Source organism: Pteronotus mesoamericanus, unplaced genomic scaffold (genome assembly GCF_021234165.1).
Source record: "Pteronotus mesoamericanus isolate MK-2021 breed Mesoamerican mustached bat unplaced genomic scaffold, CSHL_Meso_final contig_163, whole genome shotgun sequence".
In the NCBI taxonomy this organism is placed as follows: Eukaryota; Metazoa; Chordata; class Mammalia; order Chiroptera; family Mormoopidae; genus Pteronotus; species Pteronotus mesoamericanus.
In genome coordinates, this window is record NW_026555064.1 from 3,058,049 (window position 1) to 3,073,795 (window position 15,747).

Here is a 15,747-nt window from a genome sequence, read left to right on the forward strand (position 1 = left end):
AATTAGGATAATTTTGGCCTCATAAGATGAGCTCGGGAGTCTTTCTTCCTCTTGAATTTTTTGGAATAGTTTGAGAAGGGTAGGTGTTTTAAATATTTTAAATAAAATTCAGATCTTTAAGTCTTACCTTATTTCCACCCTATGGATCAGATTCTGCAACTTGGCGCCTGGTTTTTAATAAGATTTCTGTAGACCATGCTCACCGTCTCCATGCAGCATGGTCCCAGACTTTTCCTCAGGTAATCAGAGTACGAAGCGCATTCCTCTGTGAACAATTTAAGGATCTATGACTTAGCCAGACTGGGAACTTAATACTAGAATAAATCACGCCATGAATTAGGTAAATTGAATTTTTTAAAAAGTGGTTCTATTCTTACAAGGTTATATATCAAACTCTCTTCTCTCTCACACACACACAGGAAAACAGAAATTGTCAACAGATTACATCTTGTACAACTACGCATCTACTGTGAAACCATATTCATCACACAAAGATTTTTGGATGACCTTCATTCCGCCTTCCCCTACTCTTTCATGGATCTCAAGAATTAACAACACTGTCCTGGATGCTGCGACATCCACCTGGTCCCTCTGGAATGGAGAGATTTATTCTCCCAGCTACTACAATTGCTGCTGGCTGACAGCCCTCTCTAGAAATTGCCCTCTGCCGAAGACAGCCACTTCGCCCAAGACTAAACTCTCCCGTTGAAGGTCGCCCAGGTCTGTGTCTGGACTGAGGGAAGTGTAACCTCCCATCCCCGGGCCCAAACTCAGGACAGCTCCAGAGCCCCTCTGTAAGGTCAGCTCAGGCCTTTGTTCAGACTTCATGGCAGTTGACCATCTCTCTGCCCAGTCCTGCTTCCTTCTCTCCCCACAGGTATTGATTCAAAAGGCACCTACCAAACCCCTGCACACAAACCTCCACCTCTCAGTCTGCACCCCGGGACAGCCTTCAACAAGCACCACCACAGTCAGCTACAAGAAACTACTTATCTAAGGTTATTAAAGACACTTAGAAAGTAAGAAAATCGTATTTTTTAAAATAATAAAAATTCTTTCAAATGTTACAAGCCTTTAAACAGAGAAGAAGCATTGTCTTGGTAGGCAAACTAACAAAAACAGTACAAAGGTTACCTCCATAAGCTCAATCAATACTTTTTAATATTCAGTCTTTTATAATATTAAATGATTCCCAAACCAATCTTAAGAATTAACACAAAAAGTGGCTTTTACTCTGCGTGTTTACACTGCCATTTAAAAAAACTTGTATCCCTTATATTAGGCTGATAGGTGATTTAGCTAATTTAAAATAAATAAATACCAACAACCTGGTGAAAAGACAAATTCAGCCAGCTCCTAACTTCTTCTTTTACAAATATACCCCTTTCAACGATTTTTTGAGTTGTCCGATTACAGAAGAGAATAAGGAAGCAGGAGAGGAGGAAGGAGAAACTTACCCCTTTGTGTTTAATACACGGTCATTTTCCTTTAAAAAGAAAATGTCCTTAAGCTACATGAAAGAAGGACTTGTGTCCTCCACTACATTTTGTTTTAAGGGAACGTGTCCCCAGGAAATAACCTCATCTATTAAATATCACTCTGTTATTTCCAAAGCAGTCATCGCTATACTATAACACAAAGAACACTGACTGGACCAGGGGTCAGAACTCCTGGGTCCCAACCCTGGTGCTGGCTCTGACCACACGTGTGACCCCAGGAAGGTCATGACAATATCCTGTGGCAGCGGGTGCTGAGAACCCATGAGGTCAGCAATCAAGGGCACTGGCTGCTGGTTCGCCAGGGATAGCCAGGTTCATGGCCGATTCCTATCACTTCCTAGCCAAGTGACCTGGGACAGGACGTTAAACCTCTTTCAGCCTAAAGCCTCATCAGCAAACCAGAGAAGATCAGGATGGTACCTACCCTCAGGGCTGCCCGGGAGATTAAGCAGGACTCTCAGCACAGTGTCTCTCTGTCGCAAGCACTCACAGAAGTGAGCTATTGCCATGAAAATCCATCTGTGCCTGCCAGAACCCAAGAGCTTTGTGGAGAAGCAGTGCTTCGGGCATTTTAAAAATAACGAAAATTAAAACTCTCTCAGGTGTCCATTGCTTTTATCAGGTTTATATTCTAGATTTTGACAGAAGATCTCGTTGGAGGGGAAAAAAAGGGTCTAAGAAAGTTCAAAGAACTTAAGATCTTGGCACTTTAAACCGTCGCTGTCTGTGAGTCTGTGGCCTGCTCCAAAGGGTGACCTTTCCCCGAGAGCCACCTACACACTAAAATAGAGAAATGAGTCCTGGCTGTTTCAGGGAGATTTTCTTTCTAATCACCTCCAGTACAGTATCGGCAGGTTCTTCTGCCACTTGTCACACAATGTAGGAGTCAACGGAGGGCCTACAGTCCTTTATGATAACTTTTCAGGGGACAAGATACAGCCCAAATCAATGGCACCATCCCACAAAAGCACGTCACAACTTTTTCCTGGTTTCTGTGTAGAAATAATCCAGTTACTCTAATCAGATCTGCCAACCTAGAGAAAGAATCACGAGGCAGTTTTCAAACTAAAGGAACGAGAGGCCAGGCCCGGAGTAACTAGAACTGCTGAAGCTGCTGAAGCAGCTCCCAGAAAGAATATTTCTGTGATTGTAACCAGAGACTCTGAACTTCCCTCTGGCTAATGAGGCCTGGCTACCAGAAGAAACATGGCCTAGGCTCTAAAATAACAGCAAATGGTGTGTGTCTTTGAGATGAGGACTCTGTAATTACACCTGAGCATGTCTGTGGCCCTTTTTTTTTAACATGACGTACTTGTGCCCCGACTTGCCTGTGGCATTTCTGGGTCTATTCACATCAGGTGGTACGTTCTTCAGTGCTGGGTGGCTAAGATTTGTTCTCATTCCTCAGGTTTCAGCTCACAAATCTCCACCACTAGCAAGTCTTCCCAGATGGACTTGACGTTCTGTCCCACAAGACGACCAACTCCATGAAAGCAAGGCTACATTTTGTTCCCCCACTATGTCCCCAGTGATTTACAAGTCACATAGTAGACCCATAAGAAATACCTGTTGAGTGAGTGAATGAATGAATGAATGAATGAATGAATGAAACAAAGGGAAGGAGTGTTGTTTTGCCAAAAACATAAGCCTGGTTTCAGCTATCATTTCCATGATATTTAAACAACAGTAACAGAGAGCTTCACTGCCCGAGGTAAGTGGCTGAACAGGCGCTGCTCCCAAGCGAATCTGCCCCCAGAGCCCAAGCTCTTAACTATGCACTGTCCATAGGAAGGAGTGAACATGCTTACCCAGGGCAGATGACTTACTTTCGAAGAGGAGAGGATCTACCGCTCTCAGAGGGCATGGAACTTGATAAGGAAAGCCAGGCCAGGAGTTAAAGTCTCATTCATTATCGACTGGGGGCTGATAAAGAATTCTGAGCCAAGTAGTCACAGGACAAAAGAGGCATGTAAGAAAACTGGTCTGGCAGATAAACATGGTATATGTTGGAATGAGGCAAAAGGAGACTGTGAGAGAGAAAGAGAGAGAGAGAGAGAGACTGATTAGAGACAAAGCAGGTGGCATGGTGATAAAGGACTGGCCAGGTGTTGGACAAAGGGATAGCAGAGCTGAGCAAGTTTAAAAAAATGCTTTGAATAGTGCGAGTAAAAACAGGTGGGGAGAAACAAGCCACGTTTCACAACCCTCTGAGGGCTGGACAAGAGATGTTTCCTTTTATGTTGATTTCTATAAATTTTGTGAAATGTTTAGTGCAATTACTTATGTGTACAGCATTTTTTTAAAACCTAACCCCTAGTAGCACAAAACAAAGCATCACCCTGCCATGCGCTCTAAGCAAGTATATGGTGACTGAAAAGGTATAGTATGTAAGTGACAAAAGTGATTGGCAAGGAATCATAGAGTGTAAGCATCTATTGTATAAAGGAAGTGGCTATTTACAGAATCAAGATAAAAAGCCCACTAATGGCTAATTCTGACAAAGAGCCCAGGTCTGATAACATCTCCCAGCACAAAGCCAAGCTGATTTATCCCTTGTTTCAAAGAGGCACCCTGAGCTTGCCAACAAAAATATGTGATTGATCTAATTAGCTTACTGATCTGAGGAAAAGAGCGTGCCAAAATCATGTGTATTCACGGATTAGTCCTTCCAAGACAAAGAAGTGTTGCATAAAAGCCAATCCTTCAACTTAAACATTCATGCTCATTAAAAGGGACAAAACCCAGCCCTACTTAGCATGTAGGAGCTTAATAAATATTATTGGATGGTGATGTCACAGACATGAGTGTCAAAAGAATGAGCTCTCGTGGTATAAAAGAGGAGGAAACATAAAAGGTCTACAAAAAGTGTACGTGCTGTGGCTCAAGTCCAATGACTAGCTCAGGCCAGGCAATTTTCCCACATCAGGCCCATATTAACATTCCCAATCTCAACTTAATGCTTCATTAACCTGACTGATAATGTCTGTCTTCAACTTGGGTTATGAACAAATATAAGCCATGTCTGTTGAGACTGGCAAAGTCATTTATTCATTCAACAAACATTCTTGGGCACCATGATGTGCAGGTAATGCGTGATTATCTAGTCATTTGCTACAAAGGCAAGAGAGGGTCATAAAACCAGTTTAGTTGGGGTGGGGGGCGGAAACCGTAATGAAAAGAAATGAACAACCTAGAGAAAAGTGGCAACACTTGGCTTCATCTCATAGTTCGCAGGTCACAAAGGGCAGCTGACTCATTGGTTACAGTTAGGGGGTATATATATATCCAAAAAGCAAATTTTCTTCTTCGAGGAGGCTATTAATGAACTGTATCTCTCTCATGGACTGGAGCCAAAAGACAGTTTCTCCAAAATGTCTTGCCTATTCTACCTTCAAACATCCCTGCTTAGAAGGATCCTTGGCCCAGGAGGCGGTGGATGCCCCGCACCCCGGAGCCCTGGGTTGGCAGGATGCGGCCTCAGCACCCTGGCGGCCGGCTGACTTGAGGGAGCAGGACGCACCCAGAGGCTAGAGTTGGAAGAGAGCAGAAGAGTCGGCCAGATAAGCGGACTGTTAAAATTTTTTATTTTCTAAATTTCATATTTTTATCACTAAGATCTTATATAAAACAATTTATCAGTTCATGTCGAAAGTAAGGACAATTTATTATACCCAATTTTACTGTCATACAGTATTCTGAATACCCTTGAACTTGAAAAATGAAATCACTTCGCATCACCTTACATTAAATAATGAGCATCATTTATATGAGAAAATTTTCACAGGAAGAGAAAATAAATGTTGATTACCAAATCTACAATTACTAATATTTAAGTAGTTGTAAAACTAGATGGAGCTACAGTATAAAGTAAAAGAGTCAAACTTTAAATTTCAGTAAGAATTTTAAGGTATTTATACATACTTTGCTTTTAGAGCATTGTTTGTTTTCTAAAAAGGGAACTTACCCCTCCACCCCGGCTTGGCTGCCAGCTAGTCTTAGTCAACCACTTAATTCTGTCAACATACAGAAGAGCAACTGCAAAAATCCTCCTGCATTTGAGATGGTGGTCAGTAGATAATTAGAAAATGTCATTTAAGCCACAGAATTATAAAAAAATGACCTAGATGATGCCCATGTTAAATGCCTTATTTTATCATGGACCTTTAAAAAAACAAATTTATTTGCCAATTGTTTTCACATAGGCCAAAGCTATGTCTGCAAGTACAGGTCTACTGATTGAAGTTCAAAGTTGTCTTTCTTGCATAAACCATACTCATAACGTACAATATATAACTTCCGGTTTGGCTATTTGAAGTTGAGAAAAATCTCAGTGTGACTCAATCTAAGTGTGGGATCATTCCACCTTTTAAACAGCCCCCCAATCTTTCAGTTATCTCTTCCCCATCCAATTTGACAGCAAGGTCTTAGAGCAAGTTACCTTTATCTAGTCGTTCCAAAGAACTCCATTTCCTAGAAACAAACAACTTTATTTCACACATATATTTCATCAGTGTATGTGTTCTTTGATGGAATTATATCATTACTGTAACAATGCACACGACTCAGCAGTGGGAGGAGAAGTTTGAACCTCAAGAGCCTGGGGACAGCCACTCACCAAGGAGTAAGGACAAGCCAGTGTGTTTCCTGGAGTGAGTAGGAAGAACTGGCAATCCAGTGAAGTGCTTAGATTGGTCGAGAGAACTCCCACGGTGGGTTTTTTTTTTTCTTTTTTTTTTAAAGCCAGTTGTGCTGCAAGAGCTAGGCTCTAGCTTGAAAGGGTATCTCCAGGCAAAGTTCTGTCTTGTTTAGAGGAAATGCCATTTAAACCTCTCAAGGAGAGACCTTCTGTGTCTCTGCATCATCGCTTTTGGGAGAAATCTTGGAGAGTTATTCTTCTTGAGAAAGGAAGTATGTGCTGTTATCTCTGCAGCCTATGGTTATCCCTGGAGTTCAGTTTCCAGTATTTACATTGGACAGTAATCCTTAACAAACAAACTAGTAAAAAAAAAAAAAAAATGCTGTCCTTGAGCAGTCCATTTACAAGAAAATTCATACAAATATGGAAATAAGCCTCCTATACAGCCCCCTCCAAAGACACTGCTCCACACCTATGCAAGACCATTAAAATTGCCAGCCAAAATACTACATCCAGCTTATAGACTTACTTTTCTCATTACTATTATTTTCATTTGGAAATCATTAGGCATGGTGCTCAAGCTTTAGATGATCACAGACTCCGCAACTCCCTATGGTCTCACATCTGCTTCCCCCAAGTGGGCATGGCACTAAATCAGCTGGGTCTACAGTACCACTGTAACTTGATTCTGTATAGAATCTTCGGTCGGCATCCGGCAACACTAGGGGTGCTCTTAGAGAAAAGACATTTGCCTTGGCGGAAGCACCCAACCACACCACTAAAAGAAAGACCAGAGGGTTCGCTTACCATGGAAAAATAGAAATAGTTGACAGCCTGAGTAACAACTGTTCAAAAACTTTAGCCTTCTGAAAACCATGTGGGAACCTTGCTGCAATGCAGGTTCCTGCAGGTCTAGCCCTCAGACGTTCCTTCAGTAGGTCTGGGAGTGGAGATCCAGGGATCTGCACTTTAACAAGCATCCAAGCTGGTACCGATGCAGGAGTTGTAATACTAAAACCACTAAAACAACCATAAGTGCTTATCAAGGCACTGTCATAAGCACTGTACATGTAATGACCTAATCCTTGGAACGCCCTCTGAGGTAGATACTATTATTACCTCCATTTAATAAATGACAAAATTGAAGAAGAGAGTGATTAGGAAACAGGCCTCTACTTACTCCCTTAGTAAGCAGATGAGCCAGAGTGAAAGACTCGGCCGTCCACCTAAAGAGTCCAACGTCAGCCCCCGGGCTGTGCCACTGCATTACGACTTTGACCTACAGGGAGCGGTAAACCATAAACTGGGTTTGCAGCTTCCAACTCAGTAAAATCCCTTTTCTCTTTGAGGGAGCACATGAGTCCCAAGATTCCCCGTGTTCACGTTCATCATCATCATCCTTTGTGCTATAATGAGAGAAACTGTAGAAGAATTAGCAAAAAGGGACTCAGATGCCCCCAAGTTTTGCAGCATTTTATAGCTCTTCAGAGCATGAAATAAAAGGGGAGTCTTGATGGTCTGTCAACTAAAGATACAAGAAAAGGAAAGACAAAATCCTAGTTATTAATAAAGCTCAAGCTACTTCAAGCAAATTCCTACACAGGTATCTCAAGCTGCAAAACTATAGTCAACTCTAGAGAGTCTCTGAGAAACAAATCAAAAGTCCACACTGCAAGGAGTTCTGAGCCTTGATATAAAAATCACAGTCCACAAAAGAAAAAACTGATAAACTAAACTTCATAAAATTTTTAAAAACCTTTGCTTTATAAAGGCCTGTATGAAGATGAAAAAATAACTGGCAAAAAATATCTGCAAGTTACATACCAGACAAAGGACTAGTGTCTAGAATATTAAAGAACTCTCAAAACTCAACAGTAAAAAAAACAAACAAAAATAAATAAATAAAACCAACAAATAATCCAATTAGAAAATAAGCAAAAGATATGAACAGACATTTCACCAAAGAGGATATACAGAAGGCACATAAGCACATGAGATGATGTTCAACATTATTAACTATTCAGGAAATACAAATTAAAAGCACAACGATGTGTCACTACACAACTATCAGAATAAAAAAGTGACAACACTAAATATTGACAAGGATGCAGAGAAACTGGGTCACTCATACATTGCTGGTGGAAATGTAAGATGGGACAGCCACTCTGGAAAACAGTTTGGCAGTTTCTTAAAAAACTAAACATGTAACCATCATACAGCCCAGCAACTGACCAACTACAGGTGGTAAACACATGAATCTACACAGGTGGTGAACTTGTAGAGAACTGAATACAGTAGTGCAGGCACATACAAACGAGCACAAGTGAAACGGGGGAAGAGCTCTGGATTATGTCGATATCCTGGTTATAATATTATATACCACAGTTTTGCAAAATGTCTCCATTGAGGGAAAATGGGCAAAGTGTACAAGAGATTTCTCTTTTATTTTTTACAACAGCATGTGAATTTACAACTATCTCAATAAAAATTTCAATTAAAAAAAAAAGTCCATGATCCCAACTGTATAGGTGAAATCAGGCAGTGCATTCTTTCAGTGGGAATATAAAATGGCACAACTTTTGTGGAGGAATTTGGCAATGAAACACATAATACCCTTTGATCCAACTAGTAACTCTTTAGGATAGTAATTGTAATGAATAATTTATGATGTGTCAAACATTTAGTTACGAAAGCATTTATTTCAGCAGGGCTTTTTTCATAGGTAAAGACTAGAAACAATTAAATGTGATATATCCACACTGTGAGGTTCTATATAGTCATCAAAATAATCTTTGGAAGTAAAAGTTGACCTGAAAGATAATCAAAATATATGTAGTTGTTCTGTGAATTCAATCCCTGCTATGTGCCAGGCACTGCTGTTGCACTGGGAATGTTGATTTACCCAACATGCCATGTTCCCTGAGCCATGTCCCTGTGCTCATTAAAATATACAGCCTGGTGGACTGTCCTCTCCTGGTAAATAAACAAATGGGAGAGCACTATACATATACACATGTATACAAGGGGGAAACCCCCCCAAAAAGGAATTATCTTCTAGAGGGCAGACCTCTTGTAGCACAGGCTTCCCCCACTAGGTGAGTGTTCTAGAAACCCATCTGTATCAGTGTACCAGTTGGTGGTGTTGTGAGAGGCTGTGTCTGGCTTCAGTAAAATTTTTTGAAGACTCTTTCAACACTTTTGCCCATTTCTTGATGGGTGATTTACAAGCGCACCTGCCCACACTGCGCTGAGTTCCCCCAAAACTGAGTCTTGAGCAGCTTTGACCAAAAACAGCATGACCTCCAGACCCCGCCCCCCCATTTATCCCATCTTGCCCCAAGCAACTTTTATGTGTTTCCCCAGTTTTAAAAAAAGTCCTCAAAGGAAAACACTTTGTCAAAATGGAAGAGGTGAAACCAAAAATGGCAGAAGCACTAAAAGGCATCAAAACCAAGAGTTCAAAAACTGCTCTGAGCAGTGGAAAAAACTTCTCAATGTGTACATTGCATCAAATGGAGAGGACTTTGAAGGTGACTGAGGTTTAAACATGTAAAGATAAATACACAATTTTTTATAACTAAATTCCAGGGTTTGTTTTTTTTTTCGTCTCTTTATATGTATATATAATATAAATTCTGGAAAGATATACTCATAATAATGTTAATAGAAGTTATTTCTAAAAGGTTGGATTGTATGTGTGTGTGTTTTGTTTAGTTTTGTTTTACTTATTTGAAATGTTCTAAATTTCTACAATTAATGAGTTTCACTGGTATTAATTTTAATTATTGGAGGAAAAAAGGCTGGTCCCCAGAGAGTGCCTTTTTTTTTCTTTTTAGTGTTTTTTTGATTTCTGAGTACAAGCAGAGTGAAATTTTTCTAAATCCTGATTCAAAAAACTCAGACTTTTCCAATTAACAATGTGAATAAAGACAAGTTAACCATACTGGATTACCACAGGATAAAAAAATTGTGCACATTCATAACAATTATAAAATTCAGGTTTGTAAGCAATTTCTAGCCCTTGGATTGAGCTGTGGTTTCTAGTTTAAGAGGTCTGTATTGTTTGCTTCTGTTAATTTCTTTTTTCTTACCATAAAAACAATGCAGATTCATTATAGAAAAAAATTAATGAAGGTATGCAAAAAAACCTAATTGTACTATCACGGAACCAGACAAAAATAACTATTTTAGTCCCTAGACATACAACCTTAATACCTATATGTGTGTATTTGCTAGTTCATGCTGTTATACTATAATGAGCTCACACAGCACGTACTGCTACTTAAACTGCATAAATTTTATTTGCTTAACAATACATGCCATTTTAATGACATATCTTAACATTAAATATGTTTCTTTAAACAATCTACTTAATGGTTGGGCACTTAATGTCATCAACAGTAAACAATGAACATCTTTTTAAAACTAAACATTTGAGCATTACTTGGTTTTGTCCTTCAGGTAAAATCCTGTAAGTAAAAATGTCAGCTCAAAGGGTACACACACCTGAAGGCTTTTGATACAAGCGGGCTCTCAAAAAGCCATATCAGTGTGCACTCCCAACAATGAGCACGGAAATGGAAGTGACCCAGTTTCCTCACGCTCAGTAACGCTGCAGACCAACAAGGGGGACACCTGGTTCTTGGATTCTCTAGAACTTCACTTTTGAAAAAAAAAATTATTTTAACAGATCAAAATGGCAGATTTGTTTAGCTGTCAGTTAAAAAATGTTCATTTGTCAATTTTCACTTTGTGGAATTTTGTCAGACCCACGAAGGCAAACAAAAGATCATCTCTGTAGAACTCTGCATTCAATTCAATGATCTTTATTTAGATCATCATTGTGGTCACACACCTGACATCTTCAAACCTTTGGCCTACAAAGATCAGCCTTTCCACCACGAACTCCCAGGCTAAGACAGAGGTGGACTTTGCAGTGACTATCGCATGGGGAGACGTAGGGTAAACGAGACATGCCCCTTCACGTGCCTGATCCAAGGCACAGTACTGCTGCCCAGCACCCAGCACGTAGCAAATGGTCCAAAAATGTTTTTTACTATTTGTGTTCTATGACAAGTAATGTGACTTAAACATGATATAACAAAGACTTAAATAATAGCTATTTCAATCCTCTCTTATTTTTACAGATGAGGAAAGTGATTTGCAAGGTTAGGCCTAGAACTAAGGTCTCTTTGATGCCAGTCTGATATGCTTTCTCTCCCATTATTTTGTCTGTTGGTAGGTTTTCTCCGTGCAGACTGAAAGTGAGAGACAACTTAATTCACACAATTACACTTAATCAAAGCAATCTGCAATTTGAGATTTAAGTCTCCATGCTCAAAATATAGTACTTGGTTTATAGAGACCTGCCTAGTTAAATAATAATTCTCTAAAGCAAGTATTTTAAGTTACAGGCTAAAAGCAAATGGGTTTAGTTTAATACCCACCTCAGAAGATGATGAATGATTGATTATAAATCTCTACTCTGATAGAGGTTTTCTGATTGCATTAGACAGAGGGTTGAAGACTAATTAAAAATGCTCATACATTCATCACTGTTGATTGTGCATAATCCACTGCTCAGGGTACGAGTGCAGCACCTTCTCTAAAATGACAGAGGAAGCAGACGAAGTTCCCCTCGGAATTCCCAGAGGCTGTCTGTCTTGATTTCAAGGTAAACGGGCTTTCCCCAACAGCTTAAATCACAAACAGAATGACAGTTCAAAAACCCTGGGCCAAACTGTACTCTACTACCTGAGCAGGGGCTGGCCGGCCCGGGCCATGCCGTATATGATCAATAAGTAATTACAGATGGATTGACAAATAGGTCCTTGGGCATACTTTAAGGATTTTCAAAACTAATTTTTCTAAGTGTCTACATAATTGGAAGTCATAATGTGTGTTCCAGTGAGCTGAAGGAAATAGACCCTATGTGCCATTCCAAACAGCCCTAAACTGGTTCTTTCCCATGTGTGCCCCAGCCCTAGCACTGCCCTCTCCCCATCCCTCAGAGGCTACAATTATCTAACGGTCCGCAGCGTTGCAATCTCCCAGGAAGACATCACCAAGGGAAAGCGGTGACAGGTCGTTTCTAACAAGGAAAGATGGGTGGTCCTCACTTCCGCTCACCACACATCACAACCATAATACGTGGCCTGAGCTGTAAAGGGAAGGATGGGAGGAGGCTGGCGGTCAGTCTGTGCTCTCCACACTCCTCAGGAAATATCTGTCCCCGCACCCCACCGCATCCCAGGAACCCACCACCAGCAGTCCCTCTCTGGCCTGACTCAGGAGTTGGAATCCTCACCCACCTTCAGGATGTGAGGGTGGGAGAATCCACCCGTCACGCTGCCTGGAAGCACCCCAGTGCTTAAGGACCACTCACCCACTATTCCTCAGGAGGCCCCTGTGGCACCTCTGCGTGCCTTCAGTGCGAACGGCCAGGGGAGCGGGGACAGGAACAGTAGGTGGCCCATGGAATCTGCACAGAGGAGGGCATATTTGGGGAACTGGGCTTAAAACTCTAAATCTTGTTGAGGATGTTTGTCATACTAGCTTTTGATCCACTTGCTGTAGAGAGGATCTAACAAATCTAAATGGATTAGAAATTACATAATCTACCTTAATAGCAAGGAAAAGAGTTTTTAAATTAATGGTAGTTCTGCACAACAATTATAAACCAAAAGTGGAAAAGGGAGGAAAAAAAGGAGATTCTGAGTTTGAAAAGTCACCCTAGTTTGATCAATAAAAGGACAATACCAAGAAAAGATCAGCCAAACAATAGCAAAATTACTACGCTGCTGCCGAACCTCTGCTTTCTGAAAAACAACCAAATGGCAGCACTGAATTATGCAATGCCACACACCATACCTGCCACACTCCTTCCATATGAAATAGCAGCCAGTGAAATTTACATTTTTTATTTTGTAAATTTCTTAATATAGTCCTATGTTGATTTTTTTTAAAAATTCTTGGCTGCCCTGGCTGGTGTGGCTCAGTGGATTGAGCACTAGACAGCAAAGCAAAGGGTCACTGGTTCGATTCCCAGTCATGGCACATGCCTGGGTTGCAGGCCAGGGCCCCCATAGGGGGGCGTGTAAGAGGCCACCACACATTGATGTTTCTCTCCTTCTCTTTCTCCCTCTCTTCCTCTCTCTCTAAAAATAAATAAAATCTTTTTTTAAAAAATTCTTGCCTTCTTTACCTTATTCCCTTCTTTACACTGGACCCTGGACACCCAGACTCTGGCTCAGGCTCTGTCCCTATAAAGATCAATGTAGTTTACATAAGTATCCATGGGCCTCCATTTTCTCATTGATTTATTCAGCAAATTCTACTGAGCACCAGGGTCTGTGCTAAGTACAAGGAATATAACACAGAACAAGTCAAACATGTTCCCTGTTCTTATGGAGCTCAGAGTCTATAAAAATGAGGGTTAAATATGAAATCAACCATCCCTTTTAAATTCTCAAGTTTCTGGCCTTACTTTTCTCCTTCTTTCTTCTGACTCTCATGGCTCTACCTTCACCTTTTTCATTTCCACTGTTAATCACCTTCCATACTCCCAAAACAGCCAGTGCCGAGGGAAAACTTTATTCTCCAACATAGGGATTTAGCCAGATTGGTTCACAAAACAAGAGAGGAATGTGCAGTAGGGGAAGCCCATAAAATCAAGGCCTCAAAAGAATGGACGGCAGTCCTGTGTTTGATGACCACCGAGTGTGAATCAAGGATACAGGTAGAAAATGGGCAGGGAGAAGAGAAAGCATAGCCAGCTCCTCCTCCTCAAAAAGTGGAACCTGCTCCCCTGAAAGACTGGGTCAGTCGATCCTGATTGCTTAATGAAAGTGTACAAATCAGCATATAGTATGCCTGAGTGTGCCAAATGTCCCTAATTATAACCAAGTAGATAGAGGCCTTAAAAAATCGCACTTCACCTTATTGAAAGGGTTGCTGGCACATCTTTAATTAAAATACCTCGGCTCCCAACTACATTAGAAACATGATAATTATCTTCATTCAAAATTTGCTTTACAGCACTTGGAATGCTTCACCAAACTCTAGGATGACAACAGAATATAAACAAAAGGGCTGTACTTTGCTGGGTTGCTGCAGCTCAATGTTAAGAGCTCCCCCTTTGGGAATAATGAGCATTAACAGTCCAGAGTAGAAAACACAATGATTATCATCATTATCATTATAATAATATTTAGCAGCACCTAACTTTTCTTGGGTCATTACCACGTGCCATGCACTGTACTAAGCACTTTTTACATGCCCCAAGCTCAGAGAGACTGAGTAACTTGCTCAAGGTCATCCAGCCAGGATGTGTCAGAGCAGGGAACTGAACCCAGATCTGTCTGGCTCCCAAATCTACACTGTTACCCATTATACTGCTACCAAAGAGGCAATGTCGAAGGAAGGAAGGAGGAGGCAAAAAGAAGAAAGAGTTGGCAACGTTTGCAATGTGTTGCCCAAAGCACGGTTTACAAGACTAAAAACCATTAGAATCACAGAGGTTGAGCCACTAGAGAAACCCCTAACAGAATTCCTAAGAATTCCCCTAACAGGTATCAGAAAGCCTGCCTTCTCTCCTGGGACTGGTAAAATTTGAACAAAGGGAAATTGTCAGCCTATTGCATGAAGAAAAGTGATTCACCAAGAAGCTGTCTACCTGAGGACAGGCCATGGAGCCACAAGTCATGCAACCAACATGTACTGTATGCCTTCTGTGTGCTGGATGCCGAGCCACCACCCTGGTTACAGTCTCCAGCCTCCACGTGCTGAAGAGAAATCACAAAGCCCAAGCAAGGAGGAGCACCTGTACACAGACCCTGCAAAGGGGAGGTGAGCCAGACTGATAGAATCGATTCCAGGGGATCCTCAGCTCAGAGGAACACGTCTCAGTTTGAGACCCACCTACCCAACCCCAAGTCCAGTTGTATGATAGTTAGAACAGTATCAACGCCAAAAAGTTCTACCTCTTTCTTTTCAGTAACTGAAAACTCAGAATCTTTCTTGGATCTTTCCTTTAAGAGGGAAAAATGAGAAGCTATCTGGTTATCAAGCATGGGAAAAAGCCCCAGCCCCTCCAAAAACAAGACAGGGCTAGTATTATTTCAAGGGTCAACATAGCCTTGCCTCATCTTTGAAGAGCTCAGAAGTAAAAAGACAAGGCATGACCCAGGGGACTCAAATAAACCTGGCTTCACATCCCAGCTCTACCACCTCCTGTATCTACTACTTTCAGCAAAGTACTGAAGCTCTTCTAGCCCCATTTCCTCAGTTATAAAACAAGGGATAATAACCTTGTCCTCTCACTGGTACCTTGTGAGCATGATATGAGAATGTACTCTTCATCCCACTGTGGTGTGTGCCCTGCCCACAGGCCCTGCTAAAGGAAGTCAGTAATATTCCCACCCAATGCTTGAGGGTGGCATGAGGCAATGATTTTATGCGCACGTGCGCACACACAATCCACCTGCTAGTCTATGGAACGGAACATGACAGGACCAGGGGCAAGAACTTATCCCTAGATCGGCCATCAAGGCGTGCAATGGTGTAATCTCAGTGATAATGGGTAATTAACTCAACGTCTCTCAGATATTTGAA

General features: G+C 41.2%; 1 protein-coding gene across 8 annotated transcripts in view; it reads right to left on the reverse strand.

Moving 5' to 3' along the window:
* The window catches only part of FHIP1A (FHF complex subunit HOOK interacting protein 1A), a 182,940-nt gene that overhangs the window by 91,601 nt on the left and 75,592 nt on the right, over nucleotides 1–15,747 (reverse strand). The window contains exon 1 of one of the 8 annotated variants that reach the window (XM_054562570.1): nucleotides 128–1,001. The exons of the other annotated variants lie outside the window; for them this stretch is intronic. The gene's annotated coding sequence lies outside the window, so the exon portion shown is untranslated. Of the gene's footprint in view, nucleotides 1–127; nucleotides 1,002–15,747 lie in introns of those variants that run through there. 8 annotated transcript variants of the gene reach the window in all.